This window comes from Nymphalis io, chromosome 21 (genome assembly GCF_905147045.1).
Source record: "Nymphalis io chromosome 21, ilAglIoxx1.1, whole genome shotgun sequence".
Classification (NCBI taxonomy): domain Eukaryota; kingdom Metazoa; phylum Arthropoda; class Insecta; order Lepidoptera; family Nymphalidae; genus Nymphalis; species Nymphalis io.
Window position 1 is genome coordinate 729,883 of NC_065908.1, and position 17,334 is coordinate 747,216.

Below are 17,334 nucleotides of genomic sequence, written 5' to 3' on the forward strand. Positions count from 1 at the left end.
ACGAATCTGTATTTGAGAATTCGGTCTTAATGGTCCGGCTCACTTTATATTGGATATAAAATGTATTAAAATAAAATTATGATATTGTAAACGAAGTTAAATGATCAATCATTTTAATGAAAGCCTGGATATTTACTTGACGAATAACTATGTTGTCTTTAAATGATCTCATTGTTATTATAGATATTATATTTAAGCGTCAATAATACATTAGTTGACTGTGTAGCAATGTAAAAGTCGCAGTTCGTAGGTTCGATCATTGGGCTAGTGTCGTCCTCAATCCTAACACAAGCTGTATGCTTAATGAGAGGGGTAAGTATGAATATTAGTAATTGCTAAAAAATGGCATTGCTATTATGATTTTAAATTAAAAAATATATAAAATAATAAGATAGAGCCAGAGTCCGTCTACCTTTAATGAGTAAATATAAAAGCAAATAAATAAATAAATAAAAATATTATTAAATTATGAAAAAATACGAATTTTTCATACATAAATATTATAAATTAAAGTCCGCCTGTATGTTTGTCTGAACACGACAATTTCAAGAACTACCGAACTGATTTTCATGAAATGAACGGAGTGATTCATGCAGAAGGCTGAAATATTTACGTAGTGGTGAAATTCCGGACATATGGAAGAGATCATACGTTGTTCCCATCTATAATTTTGGAGATAAACATAAAGTTCAGAACTATATACTCGTACGCTCAATACATTTAAAAAGAAAGATAGTGTGCATTTGTCAATTTAGTCATTGTTTTATATTTTTATTATGTATATTATTGTTTTGCTGCTTGTTAACTGTTTGAATCTTCATAATTATTATTTATAATTTACTCAATTGCTTGTTTACTGCCATTCATGAATTAGTTTTAAATATAAACTTGATTGGTGTGTGAACGGGTTAATTGTTGTATAATGTATGTGGTGTTTACTGTATATTTCCCAATTATAATAAAAAATAAATAAAAAATATGTCTGATGTCGGAAAAAAACATGCTGACTGGGAGCTTTACTAACATTCGCTGCGTAAACCAGTAGATTTATTTATATTAAAATTATTTTATTTGTACGATTATTATTATTTGTAATAATGTATTACAAGATAAATTTTCTATGTATACCCTTCTAAATACTATTCTACCGGCGCGTACTAGTAAATTAATAAAAAATGAATATGCACATATTCCAAAGTTTGTAACCAAAGCGAGGTAGCCACAGAATTCCGAATTCCGCTCACAATGTTATAATACTGATAATACCGTGCTAAATAATGGAAATAGAATTACTCACAGTCGCGATAAACCGCGGGTCGCAGAAATTAGGGGAGTTGTTTATGTAAAATTTATCATAATTGAAATACCGTCGTGTATTGCATTCAAGGAACCCGTTTGTGTCGACAGCGTTCGTTTAAAAATAATGTGTTATTAAATTTGTATTTTAACATCAATAAGTGCATTGAGTATTTATTACTATCACAGCATACGTGCATTTAAATAAGATGGAACCTACTACTATTACATGAAGACATACATAAATAAAATTAAACATCATATTATATTGTTTTTTGTCCACAAAGTTATTTTACAAGGTGACAGCAAGACACTGGCCACTTCATTCTAAAGAAAAAAAAATAAAGAATTGGCAGTATGTATTGAAAAAAAAGTTTGTATTTATGTTATGAATATTTGACCGGATTCTACTAGTTTAACTAATCTAAAATTTAAATATTTTCGTCACAGGTTCGACCTTGACTTCTGGAGGTATTGTCCCAACTCCTTTTTTTTATCGCTGGAAAAACGCATCACGCGTTTCCCCCACGGGAACAGTGGGGGAAACGTATGTGGGGCTCGCCGGTGTCCAATGCGCCAAGTGAGCCCCAAACATCGGAATACCCACTAAAAAACCAGCGGTACCCTATCCGTCCTAACGAGGAGCGCCACGGGATCGCTTGCGCATGCTACCGTGCATTGTCCCCACTCCTGACACAAGCTTAACTGGACGTAAATATGAATATTAGTGATTTTATAAAACGGAAACATCCAGTATTACTAAAAAATAATGAAAAAAGCAAAATACAAAACACTTCACAATTATAAGATATAGGAAAATTCGTGTATCGATAAAAAAAGTTTAGTAAAGTACATGGACAAGTAACATATTTAATAGTAAATGATCATATTCGTTTGTATAAATAAATAATATATATATATACAATGTTCACATATGGTAATTAAAAACAATCAAAATTAATGTAAATTAGTGTACATATGTTGATCGTGTGGAATCGTATTGAATGTTAGCTTCATTAATATTAATAAGAAATTATCTTTCATAATTGAAAACAGACTTAATGTTTAAATATATCATATAAAATCGGAATGTATGTAAAAATACAGACGCAAGATTTCACAAATGAATATACATTTGTGTTAATTAAATAAATAAATATAATAAATTGATTACTTTATTTTACACTATAAACATATTATACAGAAAACACTATACACATATTATACAGAAAATTATTAGGTTTCAAAAATAATGTGTTGTACAATGAGCGGGCTTATGGCTAATTAGCAATCCCTTCCAGTCTGAGAGAGATTTAAAAAACATAACCTGGGTAGGTGGTGTAGCCATAAACTTACATACAAATATGTACACATTAAATATTTAAAAATAATATATTACTATTACATACAAAAAAATATTGTATGATAATAAAATATAATTATATAATGAAATTAACTAAAGTCGTCTAAATTATTATTTAGGTGAGAGGTAAGTTTTATATATTTTTCTAACAAGAATTGGTCAAACCTTTGAATATTCATTCTCAGGTTCTAGTGAAACGAAACGCAAGCTTATTTGTCTCTATATACTCAACACACAAAGCTGACTAGCTTTAAAATGCCACACAAAGGCTAGAATTTATATTCCACTCGTATTTTACAAGTAAAGAAAAAATGAACACTGTTAATATAGAATTTTTTGTAACAATTTTACATTTTGTTGTAGAAAGGTAGGTGTTTAATTAAACATATTTACAAAAATAAACATAAATGAGATGAGATGAACCAGTGGCTAACACTTGTGAATCTAAATCGAAGATTGCCGATTCAAAACCAGGGTAGAACAAATGTTTTTTCATGTAAGCACATGAAAATATTTGAGGTTATTATATGTTTCGTTTGATGGCGAAGGAAAATATCGTGAGGTTGCCTGACTGTGTTTAATAATATTCTGTTATAAGTGTATTCACCAAACTACATTCGAGTAGTGAGGTGGAATAATCTCCAAACCTTCTCTTCAAGCATTTGCCCATTTACAGGTTACTTTACATACAAAAACATTTCTCATTTTGTTTCAACTATAATTGATATGTAAAGCTAAGCTAAGCTAAGCTTATAAAACCCGATGTCCGGGGATCAAACACTGGATCGAGTCCATAAAAATCAATTAGATTTTGTCAACACAAAAACACAGGAAATAAAAACGCAGTTAGTATACAATAACACTTGACATTATTAAAAGGCATACACATATGTTTGCGCACACATATCTGATTTATAATATTTCAAGAAAAAAGGGCTACGGTCTGAGATTGGCTAATCCGAAATTCGGTAAGAAGTAAACACTGTCGTATTTTACTTTTTACTAGGTCTCTAAAGTTTTAGCCGAAGTGATTTGCTTCTTGCGACCGCTTAACGACAGTTGTTGTGCTTAGTTAAGTGGGTTCAGTTTTTACATTTACTTTGAACGTCTTACTAACTACGGCTTTAAATCGTATTCTCTAAATATTTTGGTGGAATTTGTTATCGTTGGAGATAATAATATTAATACTTTAATTCTCTTAAGAGTTATATAACATTGAAGCTTTGGGTTCCAATGCTATAAAACTGTATGACAGATTGTGTGTTGGATATATAAGATTATACACAGATTGTGTATTGGATATATATAAGTGTGTAAATAATAACGTGTCGTTTCTTGTTTTATGAAGCTAAATACATTTACGTTAATCGACTTCTATGGTTGGTTGTGCAATTGTAGTGTAGGTGACATCTGATGAAAAAGAATATCCTCTTAAACGATTTCAGTCACTAGTCCACCACGCACGAGTAATTATAGTGATCAGGTGTGTGCGCAAATATAGAAACCTGAATTCTCTCATTAATATCGGACGACAATCCGACCGGAGAGAGTTTAAACGAAGAAATTTTTACGTGCTTTTCTAGGCATGGAAGTACAAACTCCAATTTCCAAACTTCAGGCTATTTATTATTGAAAGATAAGCCAAAAGTTCCCCAACCTCGGGATCTGCAGCAGTCGACATTTTAATATACATATAGAAGCATATTAATATTGAAGAACATTCCAATAAAATTTGTTCAAAGCTTCCCTTACATGTATTGTGAATATTTTTTAATTAACTCCTTGAAACTGTTTTATTATCCTGAACAGAAAATTATTAATATTCAATAAAAAGTTAAAAGCTATGCATTTAGTCACATTAAATAAAATTGTAGATATAAACATATAAAGGACAAAAGGAGGACTTTTTTATAAAATATATAGTAGTAGTAGTAACAGCCTGTAAATGTCCCACTGCTGGGCTAAGGCCTCCTCTCCGTTTTTGAGGAGAAGGTTTGGAGCTTATTCCACCACGCTGCTCCAATGCGGGTTGGTGGAATACACATGTGGCAGAATTTCGATGAAATTAGACACATGCAGTTTTCCTCACGATGTTTTCCTTCACCGAAAAGCACGAGATGAATTATAAACAGAAATTAAGCACATGAAAATTTAAATATATAGGTAGTGGGCAAATGGGCCAACTGACGTTATGTGGTCACCACCGCCCATACACATAGGTGCTGTAAGAAATATTAACCATTATATAAATCGCCAATGCGCTACCAACTTTAGGAAGTAAGTCCAACCAACTATACTAAGTATTTCTGTTTGGCGGTAGAATTTATAATATGTAGCTGTTATCTACCCAGACAGGTTTGCACAAAACCTACGAACAAGTTATGTTTGCAGATTTCAACGCCTTCCTACGATATATTAAGTCAAAAAATGTTCGTCTGCTTAATTTCACCCCAAGCGGAAATTTTCATAGATTAGCCTAGCGCAGGAGAAAGTAGGATGTCCAAATATGTGTAATCGCATGGACAGTCTATTTTCAAACTCGCACATCCCCTCCACTTTGCACCCTAGATTGAGCCTTACTAACGACCAGTCACTTAGCAACACAGACGATTTAGCCGACCATATTTTTTTATAATAAAAGTTCAAATCGCTATAATATTATAATTTAACAATTTTTACTGATTCCCGATCCTGGATTATTAAGAGTAGAGAATTTACGATTCAAAGGTACGCGTCACGATTACGTGTGTAGCTTAACATAAGCGGATTAAAATATTTGATATTGGTTCCAATAAAGCCGACTGTTGTGGTCTGGTTTTATTATTTACTAATGTTCGCCCGCGGTTTCACCCACATGTTAAGTAAGGGATGTTGGCATTGGAGGGAGGGAGTTATTCTATATTTATACTAATATTGTATAAAGAGGTAAAGTTAGTGAGGTTGTGTGGGGTAATCTCTGGATCAACTTAACCGATTTTCAAAATTACTTTAGCAATAGAAAGCCGCATCATTTGTATCATAGGTTATAGATTAACCCGAAAAATGAAAAGACTTTTTCGTAATAGTGGGATTTGCAAAGTAACTCGGAGAAAAAACGGTCGAACTAAAACGTTTCTTACGAACACGGCCTTAACGATGAGAGATATATGAACGAGTTCTAAAGAAAAGTTGTAGAGCTTGATAATGCCTACAAAAAAGTCAGCAATAGCATATGTCTAACTTTTATATTTAAGTCACAAAAAGTAGTTTTTTATATTAAAAAAATAATTTAAATCATTAGGTCATGTTTATTAGTCATATTATCAACAATTTTGAATTCTTGTCAAAATAAGTAAGCTAATTGTCTCAAGTGTTTAAAAAAAAGACTTCTCTTTTACTGCATATATTTGGACCAATAGTTAAAAAGATAATACGACATAGGTATGGAACCGCGACCGTGTCGTAATGTTGAGTGATATTTCTATTAGACGGTTTTTTTCATTTTCAAATTTTATTTAAATAATTCATTTTTTACAGTTTGTTTTTCGGTTGCATAGTTTAAGAGATAATTTAAAATGTCAAATACGCGCGACAATTTTACTAATGTTCGGCCAATCGATCACAAGTGAAAATGTTTACCGCCCAACGAAGTGGGCCCCGTACCCACTTCGTTGGCACGCTAGTCAGCTAGTCCTTCATAAAATAGCATCAATATCGGTTCAGCGTTTCGTGAAAGCGAAACAGACAGATTAATATACATTGCCACGTTTATATCAAAATATTATTTATTCGTAGCCTCATAAGCACTTGAATCCACATGTTATATTATTCAATTGAATGTTGAACCATAAGTTTGATATGCAGATTTCGAAAAAAACCGACAAGACAGAGAGGAGTAGTTACTTTTTATCTTAAATAAAATACATAACAATCCTTAAAGTATGTAAAATATTTCACAAATATCTTCGAAATGAATTTCGAATTTCGAAGCAATGATTCGAAGATATAACTTAACATAGATAAAACACGAAACCACAGTAAGTAACAGACTGTAAATGTCCCAATGCTGGGCTAAAGCCTCTTCTCCCTTTTTGAGGAGAAGATTTGGAGCTTATTCCACCAAGCTACTCCAATGCGGGTTGGTGGAATACAAATGTGGCAGAATTTCGATGAAATTAGACACATGCAGATTTCCTCACGATGTTCTCCTTCACCGAAAAGCAAAAGTTAATCAAAGTGGTTTGAACCCACGTTCATCGGTTAAGATTCACTCGTTCTTACCACTGGGCCATCTCGACTTATTATGGGTCCTGGGTTTCCTGGTCTCCTCGGTAAGTAAGTAAATACGTGTCACGACGTAGGTACGACATGAGATGAATTCGACTTTGACCAAATCATGAAACCATACCAAATGTTAATCACTATAAACAATTTGTACATTTTATGCTATATTCGGTTGAAAATTCTGTAAGTATTTCATTGCTTTTAAGGAAATTTTATTATCCTTAGATATGCAAAAATAACCTCTATGCCTAACGCTTTTTGACGTTCACTCTAAAGGAAACAGGGATGTTTGAAATATTAAGGAATTTTCATAAAGAAACGTATAGATGTATTGAATTGAAGTTTTATGAAAATTTATATATAATATGCACAAGCTAAACTATTTTCTTTTTTCACATGTTAAACATGTTAAACTATTTTCTTTAATAATATAATAAGTTTCACATGTTAAACTATTTTCTTTTATAAATGTAGTCTCGTTTAATATTGTGAAAGAACTACAATACTTCAAATTGCTTGAGATCAAATCTCTATAAGCACCACTGGATAACACGTAAAGCAGACGGCTTGCGCCTGAAGTCTCGTTGAAAGTTAAAATATCTGATAGCAGTTTTATACGATACGATTTTTAAACGTTGATAGATTTATTGTTCAACAAAAAAGAAATATAAATATATAAAATAAAGAGAAATAAATAGAGAGGCAATATTGCCAGCGTCTTGGGTACAATGCCACAGCACGATCTTTTAGACGGCGTGTTTTTTTTTTTTATATATTATAAAAATGACTGTACAAGTAAACATAATAAAAGATAACAATCTTTTATTGAATCGATTCTTGTAGCTTCATTTTGATTGAAAATAAACTAACGAGATAAAATTGATAAAAAAAAACTTTTATGCATGAGTAAACATAACTTATAAACATAACATAAAAGTGCTTTAATTTTAATTTTAGTAATATTTAAAAGGGGTGTACTTGATGAATTACTTAAAGAGTTTTGGCTAACGAAGAACATGTTTCAATATAACGTAAAATATCTATACTAGTTTAAACTACAGTTATAAATGAAACGAATGGACAGACAGACCAACTTAATGGCTGAAAGGTTATTTTTCTCAAGAAATAGAAAATGCGGTTGCAGAATTCAGTTTTACTTAACTTCAAACTATTCCAAATGTAAAAATTGCATCAGCAATAAACTGTTTAAGGTAACGTGAGAGAATCTTACTTGAAATATATTTATATACATGTATGTATATAGAATAGCAATACTTGGAATATGTGTAAATTACCTATTTTAATGATTTTGACATATTTGAGATGGCCCAGTGGTTAGAACGCGTGAATCTTAACCGATGATCGTGGATTCAAACCCGGGCAAGCACCACTGAATTTTCATGTGCTTAATTTGTGATTATAATTCATCTCCTGCTTGACGGTGAAGGAAAACTTTGTGAGGAAACCTGCATGTGTCTAATTTCATTGAAATTATGCCACATTCTCCAATCATGAGCTCCAAACCAAAAACCTTCACCTCAAAAAGGGACAGGAAGCTTTACTTCAACAGTGGGACATTCGCAGGCTGTTACTTACTTACTGTAATGTTCTTGATCAATTTTAATTGATTTATTTTTCAATAATAAGTAATTTCATTTAAATAACATTAAAAAAAAGCATTTTTATAATTTAAGTAAATCTAAAACTTACTTAACAATTAAAAAAAAATAACGCATTATTTTTTGCTCTTCGTAGACACTATGCACGTATGTATAAGCGGTCTTTGTGTTTTGTTACTAGTAACCCGAAAACGATTCTTTGCGAATTAGATTACAACGATTACAATAAAGATTCGTAAATATTTCCTATATTCCGGTCATAAATGAGTAGCAGTGATCAATAGGCAAAGTTGATTATGATAATTAATTTTATGAAATAATAATTGCGTATCGTGCTGTTGCTGACTAATTATATATGAATTAACAATGTTGTATAAATGTATTTAATTTTTAATGCAATTAAACAATTATATATTAATTGTAGAGGGTGGCAAAAGGTCTACTGGCTCACTTGATGGAAAGTGACTTCCACCGCCCATGGACACCTGCAATATCGGCTTGCAGGTGCATTGTCGGCCTTTTAGGAATGAGTACGCTCTTTTCTTTTTTTTATTATTATTAATATTAAAGTATTGTATTACTACACTGTATAAGAAATATGCTTTGAATTGTATGCCATTATTATAACTATAAAAGGATCATTTCATTGTTATTGTAATGTTCACCCTTTAATCGTACTTTATCTGAAGTCGTATTGAAAATTAAATAATATATATCATATTTTATATATCAGCTTGCTATGCACATACAATCTTCATGAATATATATAAGATATGAATATATATATATATATATATATATTCTGTTTTCCCGCGTTTCGCGATGTGTCATCCGAAATGACAGATGAATAAATTCACAGATAATATATGTATAGTCATATTATAAAATACTAATTAATAAATTATTGTAGATGTATGTACACTAAAGTTATAATTATTATAATCAATATCGTGTATCGGTTTATGAATATATCGTGTAGGGAAAAAAAATTAACACAGGGGTATTTTGATTTTTTTCTTCAAGTACTTTACAGTATTAAATTACATGGTTCAAACTGTAGATTACATCGAGAACCGTTCAGAAACTCCTTACCACTAATTTAAATATTTAAAATAAATACAATCGTATTTAAATTAAAATGCAACACTTCAGTCAATTACTCGCTTTAACTGTCAGAATTGTATACTCCGAAAACCTGCCACTAATCGGCTTAATAATCTATGTAAGTTTTTTTAATAATCTAAGTGATTTTAATGCTAGTAACATTCTTGTTGACTTACGTGCTATTTACTCTATTAATTAAATTACTTGAATAATTTACGGCGTTTAAAAATAATTTACAACTGTTTTATTTCAAAAGTACATTCGATTTATTGTACATAATTTTATGTTACATTATTTGTATTTAAAAATATTTATGTGGTTCAAATAGGTAGACATTTTTTTTTTGCTTATTTATTTTTTGATAATTTAATATAATATTAAAATTATCATGCAATCTGTGCATTTTTTAAACATAAATTGAGTACTTTAAAATTGAGTGATACTTGCCCGTTTTTGGATTGGCAATTTTTAATCTAGATTCTCTTTCATCGGAACCTCTGAGCTGCATCAATGCATCTACGATGAATCGTCTAGAATAAATCATCCTTGAATTGTCAAAGATATTTAAGACGTTATATTCCGTGCGCCTGTTAGTACACTAAGTACGTTAGATCACTCACCCTTCAAACCAGAACACGACAATATAATACATATTGTTTGACGGTATAATATAATTAATAAATGGTTCGTATCCACAAAGACGGGTGTGCCCTATTATCAGGTTAACTTCACTGTAGTTTTTTTAAACTAAATTTGGGGTAACCGTTAAGCAATTAAACTCATTGCTTATATTGTTGATAGGCAGAACAAAAAGTTAATGCTAATTATTGTCCCTTGAATGTAATTTGAGCTAAGATTATATTTGCAGAGCAATAAATTATAGAATTTATTATTGAACACCTTGAACGTAAAGTGGAGGGTCGTATTTTATTATCAGCAGTAAAAAATTATCGCGATCGGCTTTAATGGTGTCCGCCAACTTTTCAATGTTAATATTGAGTTTGATACATTTATCCTAAGTATAAATAAATAGTATGATATTCAAATTAACAATAGAGTATAACATTATTGAAAAGTGTCTCAATTAGCTTCTATAGTGCCAATAAACCACTAAAAATGAAATTTTTATTCAATCGATATTTTCAAATTTCGCGCGTAATTTGAAGAAAACGGTCATGTCAGTTGGCTCTGTAAGAAAATGTTACGTTTGTTACGAAAATAAAAAGCCTATATATGATCAATTGACAGTTGAGACTGTTTAGCTTACACAGCCGTATGACGTAATAACACGGCGGCTATTTCATAGTGTTCAAAAACAGATTAAAAAAGCTGTAAATTTTGAATTAAATTTTAAAATTTAATATAAATTACTTAATATTATATTAAGATTATCATGCAATCCGAGCATTTTTTTAACACAAATTGAGTACTTTAAAATTCAGTGATACTTGCCCGTTTTTGAATACGGAATTTTTAAAAATAATAAGCCTATATATGATAAATTGACAGTTGAGACTGTTTAGCTTACACAGCCGTATGACGTAATAACATGGCGGCTACTTCATAGTGTTCAAAAACAGATTAATAAAGCTGAAAGTTACGATTTAAATTTAAAAATTTAATATATAATTTTATGAACTAAAAAATAAACAAATAATATATTTTTAGATTTTTTTCTCATAAAGAATATATAAATCTATTTTAACATATTTATATAATATTATAAAGAAGACTTTTTTGATCGCGTTAATCTCAGGATTTATCAGTCCAATTTCAAAGAATCTTTTCAAGCTTGATATTAGATATAGACCATTTATTGAGACAGATGGACAATATAACATCACGATTCGACCCACGGGCGTAGAGCGGTAAGGTCTGGCAGCGGTGAGAATGTAATATTGTTATATTTTAGTAATTCAACGCTTTCTCTGTCTTATTATTACGATTGATAATTTTAATACAAATTATGAGCTCAGCGTATGTAAAAGATATCGTTATGAAAGTTTATTTACAGCTGTAATAAAATCTCATTCCTGTTATAAGACAAGAATATACGTGATTAAATTCGTTGTCTGTTCGCGTTTCGTTTTGATGTCAATTTATTACAATTCCCGTTTAAAAGTAACTCGTAAAAGCAATTAATACAATACGCAAAATCCTAAAGTTTCGGAACGGTTCATTGTCATCGGTTTTAATTATGTGATATTCGTAAGCATGTTTGTAATATATTTGAAAACGTAGCGTGATATAATGACGCCATCCTGTCAGGATTTGTTACATAATTTGATGGATTTTTAAGTACTTAAAAACTTTGAAACGATGGTAAAATTTCAAGGTTATATTTGATATTGATTTGAGTGCATGTTTTGTGTACATAATATTTGAGTGAAACGTTTTGTCGCATCAAAAATTATTTCTATCTTATTTAAAGCATGTGGTTTTTTTAAAAATATACAAGCGAACAATATATTTAAGTATTACATTAGGTATTTTAAAATCTAATTACATCTGTTAAAAGTTTTCTAATTCAAACCCGCGGTCGTTAGACGAAATAGACGAGATATTTTGTACAAGAGACGTTCGGTTATTTAAGAACATGTAATCTAACTCACACTGAGCTTTACCACTTAAAGTTCCAAAAGTGTCAACATTTTCGAAACTATGACTGTATAAAAGCCGTTTCAGATGGATCGATATAGTGTAAAATAAGCAATACTAAATATTTATATATTTTTAACCGACATGGCGCACTGGCAAGAAAATGTGAATCTTAACTGAAATTAGCGGGTTCAAATTCGGGTAAGTAACAACAGTTTTTCATGTGCTTAATTAGTGTTTGTAATTATAAAACATGAACATATTATACTGTAAGAGTAAATAAATTTAATTGTAAACAATTATTTCATATATGTGATTTTTTTCAGTATAATACTGAAAAAATATAACTACATTACTACATAATAACTACATTCCGAACCGGTGATAGTGTTCTATATTCAAAAGCGCACGAGAGAGTCTATTTAAAAAAGGTATATTACTGACGATAGTTTTTGATTATATTGAAAATATAGTGATTTTAAATGGTTGAACGCGATTATCTAAGAAACGAATACAAAACTAATATAATGATTTTTTTTTTCAAATTAAATGATCTATTTATTGAATTATAGGATGTGTGAGGAAAGCAGCTATAATTATAAAAGTAAATCAATGTGGCAAACGTATGAAACAATGGTATGATAATATATAACCTTTGTGTTGTGGTGACGTTATCGTCGTCTAAAACGAAAAAAAATTAACAATCGAACATTAATTTTATTGGTCGGCTATATATTAATTACAATTTACTGAAAAGAGGTAATTTTTTTAAAATATTTTTTATAGCAATCGTGTAATCGTGTTATAACTAAATGGCATTTAAAATAACTCAAACACTCAATATTTATTGCTTAATTGCGGTTTAAATTTGGATGTCTACATATTATTTTAGAGTTAAACTCGATAATTTTATACAAATGAAAACCAGACAGGAATCTGTTTTTATGTAAACTCCTACACATACTATAAAAGCGAAATTTATTTTCAATTAACCTAAGAGCTATCTTGTCTAAATTCATTTAAATGCTAATACATTTTTTATCAGAGAACAATTGTTACTTTTAGTTCCTACTTACGTCAGTATAATCATTGAGAATAATATTAGCTTGTATTATTGTAACAATCATTTGTTTTACACATAAGTAGGTAAGAATTGTAATTGCAAATTGCAAACAAAATCTCATCTAGCGTAGAGTAATAAATAATTTCATATGTTGTTATAAATTTTTTTAATTAGTTAATTATCTATTTAATTAGTATTTACATCTAAAATTCTGTTTCTAGATTTAAATATCTTGTATATGTTCGATTTCGTAAAATGAAATATAGTAAGGAGTAAAATTGTCATCTTGATTATTTTTATTAATTAATCATATTTAAAGTTAAATACCAAAAAGGCATACGATCAAAAATTACATTTATAAAGTCAAAGGCATCGCCTTTGACTTTAAGTTAACGACGTAGAACAACCGCTACGTAGTTGCTACGAATTCAGTGATTTCACGGAATTTTTGAAATAGTAAAACATAGTTAACCGCTTAATAAATTTTAAAACATAATAAATTATACATTTTTTATAATATTTTTTGGCGTCGTTTAAGAACTGCTACGAAAGAGCTACGGTGTAGTACAAGGATTATAACATAGAATGAAATTTAAAATAAAAATATAACTTTTATTAAATAGATAAGCCTGTAGGCAAACTAGAGTAGGCTTATGAAGTTATAACATGAAAATTATTTTTCAAGATAGTAACGAAGTTCATTAGTTAATTAGAACTGTTTTAATAATGATGAATAAACTTTTTTAACAGTTTCTGTTATAAAGGCTTAATGCTTGATTAATTTAGCTTATAAAAGAAATGCTTAAATTTACTTGGGAGTAAAAAAATATGCTTTTTAATTCTACGTTTAAAAATATTTTAATAAAAAAATATATTTTTAATTATGAAATTATATTATTATATTTTTTGTAATCTTTTATTTATCTTCCTCATTTTCATAAGCTCACAATTAATATGATATTTTATTAATTTAATAAAAAATAATATAGAGTAATAGCAGTAATATTAAAGATAAATTTACACTGTAATTAATTCCTGTTATTTAAAAAAGTAAAATATTTTTAAAAGTAAAATAAATACTTACTTGTTCAAAGTTCTTGTACACGTTGCGTTGAACTTTCAGTGTAGCATAGCCTCCCGTTCGTGACTAACTGGGAACTCAAAGCGGAGTTCTCTTTTATAGGCGCCACCCATAGGCGGGGGCTGATCCGCCTTACTTGTTGAACTGAATGAGTTTATCGAGGTACAAACTTTGCCCGCAACATTTAAAACATGTATGATATTTTGATCGAATCATCGATTCTGATATTTTTGTGCTTTTGAGAATCCTCTGATGGCTTAGATTTGGTGGCACTACGATAGAATTTTAAGTTTTTTAACTCAAATAAAAAAAATAACATTCTAGAAACTTGTATATGTTTCTGTATATAGATATTACCATTTATAATACTCGTTTGAAGTTCGATTTACAATATTTAATTTTTTTTATTTATTCTGAATCTAAAAGAGTTTTAAATTTAAAGAAAGACAAATAAAAACTGATAAAATAAATTTGGCCAACGTCTACATTTTTATTTTTTATTTTTAACCGGTGAAAAAATATCTGTCTGAGCGCTTTCCGAGCGAACGTTACAAAAACTATTATTTTATAACCATAGATACTTAAGCATTTTGTAGATTTTTAGTAACCATTTTAATTTCTAAAGAAAACTAACCAACAACATTTTCCTATTTAGTTTAATTTAATACCCTTAGCTATGTTGAAGTTCATTTTTATTCTATTAAATATTATTATTAATTAATTTGGATTCATTACAAATAATTTTAGTCGCATTATGTATTCAATAATTTTAATTTTAATATACAGTACAGTGACAGCCTGTTAATGTCCCACTGCTGGGCTAAGGCCTCCTCTCCCTTTTGAGGAGAAGTTTTGGAGCTTATTCCACCACGCTGCTCTAATGCGGGTTGGTAGAATACACATGTGGCATAATATTAATGAAATAAGATACATGCAGGTTTCCTCACGATCTTTTCCTTCAGCTTCAAGCACGAGATGAATTATAATCACAAATTAAGCACATGAAAATTCAGTGGTGCTTGCCCGGGTTTGAACCTACGATCGTCGGTTAAGATTCACGCGTTCTAACCACTAGGCCATCTCGGCTTTCGTTTTTTAAAATATTAATTAATCAAATTAAATTTTAATATATTATTATTATTTTAACATATAGTTTCCGCCCACACATTGTCCTTTTCTGTACCCCCGATAACGTGTATGGAATATTTCATGATGATTGGTTGAGTTGAGACGTGAAAATATAACAAACATATAAATAAACAATCTCACTTGACTTTCGTATGCATAATATTAGTAAACAAAGTAAACTTTAAAATTAAAATAACAATTAACAGCCTGACAATTTCTTTCTCAGGTTCGTCTCAATTCTGATGCTTTTTTGATTCGGTAGTAGGTTATACTTTGTCTATGAATAAGTAAGTATAAGGACTAACAGCTTTTTAAAACCACAAAATCACGGAGACAGGTCATCCTAATAATATTTAGGCCCTTGGGCTGCTTATATTGAAAATCAATTATCGTTATAAGTCCTCATGATGGCTGATAATATTAAAAATCTTGTTTTAAATAAATCTTTTTGAGAAATATAACTAAAGATTGATAAATTTAATTAATAAATGCTTTATTCTCACTTCATTTTTTATAATATTGTATGAATGTGATGATATAATGTAAATATATATATATATATATTATATTGTGTAAGAGGGGGTAAACGAACAGGAGGCTCACTTATGGAAAGTGACTACCACTATCATGGGCACCTGCAACACCGGAGTTTGCAGGTTCCCGCAGAGTAGTTGTGCGAGGAATTTAGATTTCTGATGCAATATTCGGTAATGAAATTCAGCGGCCGGGACTAATACAAACAAACTAAATACTCGTTTTAATGCTGTTGAGCTTCGACGGTTTCTTTATCTGGAGCTAAATCTGGGTGAAAAGTCAGTTCATGCTTACTATAAAAATTCATTCTTATCGGAATCTACGCATGAAATTTCAATTCAGTAGGAAAAAAAGAAGTGGTTCTAATCCAGCTTGCAAGGTTTGTTCTAAACAAACTAACAAACATCGCAAGATAAATAGTTAAATGCTTGTAAAAATTATAGTATTTTAGTAATTTACACACATATACACAATATGTACACATAAAAATATATATCACAATCAATGTCCCTTTATACATACCATTATTTGTTTACTGTATGGTGTTAACTGTATTTTTGTAGCTTTTTTGGCGTACAGTAAAGCATATACTTTACTTCTATTTAAAACTTTACTGATTAAATAATATTGTAACTACTGCCTTTTTATCTTTTTTTTAAGAAGGTAAATGGCTTTAACCTAACCTATACAAACCTAAACCGATAAATATAAACCAAATCTTAAACCGTCAAATAGACTCGATCGATGACTTGAAGCTAGTAGCTGGCACAACTGGGTGCGGAAAGCTGAGCGGAAGCTTTGGAAATTAACCTTAGGAGAGCAATGTCCAGCAATGGCATGCAATTGGTTGATTATGATGATGAGGTACTAACTAAGATGATGGTAAAATTAACATTTCCGTTTAATTTAATTAAAAGAACCACCGTCCCCTAAAAGAGATATATTGATGTTAATTTTTCGATAACGTGTAATAAGCATATCATGTATAAATTATAACTCATAAACTACGATAAGACTTATCTATGGACACAAAAATAATTTATAATATCATATTTAGATAATTATTATTAGCGTATTGAGGACGTCAAGTAAAAATTCGATTGAAATTAAATGCCCCATAGAAAGTAAGTAAGGGGTCTGCTATCAATATCACGGTGTAGCGGCATGGTGGAGTGACCGTGCTTCTTGAACAGGAGGTCCTTGCCCAGCTGAGTAATATCGTCTGGCAATTACTGTATTTATTTTTTATTCTTATAGGAATACGAAATTGTGATAAATAATAACT

General features: G+C 30.0%; 1 protein-coding gene across 1 annotated transcript in view; it reads right to left on the reverse strand.

Moving 5' to 3' along the window:
- Positions 1-14,451, reverse strand: part of LOC126776723 (allatostatin-A) — a 55,818-nt gene extending 41,367 nt beyond the window's left edge. The window contains exon 1 of the mRNA XM_050499415.1: positions 14,391-14,451. The gene's annotated coding sequence lies outside the window, so the exon portion shown is untranslated. The remainder of the gene's footprint in view (positions 1-14,390) is intronic.
- Between the last annotated feature and the right edge of the window lie 2,883 nt (positions 14,452-17,334).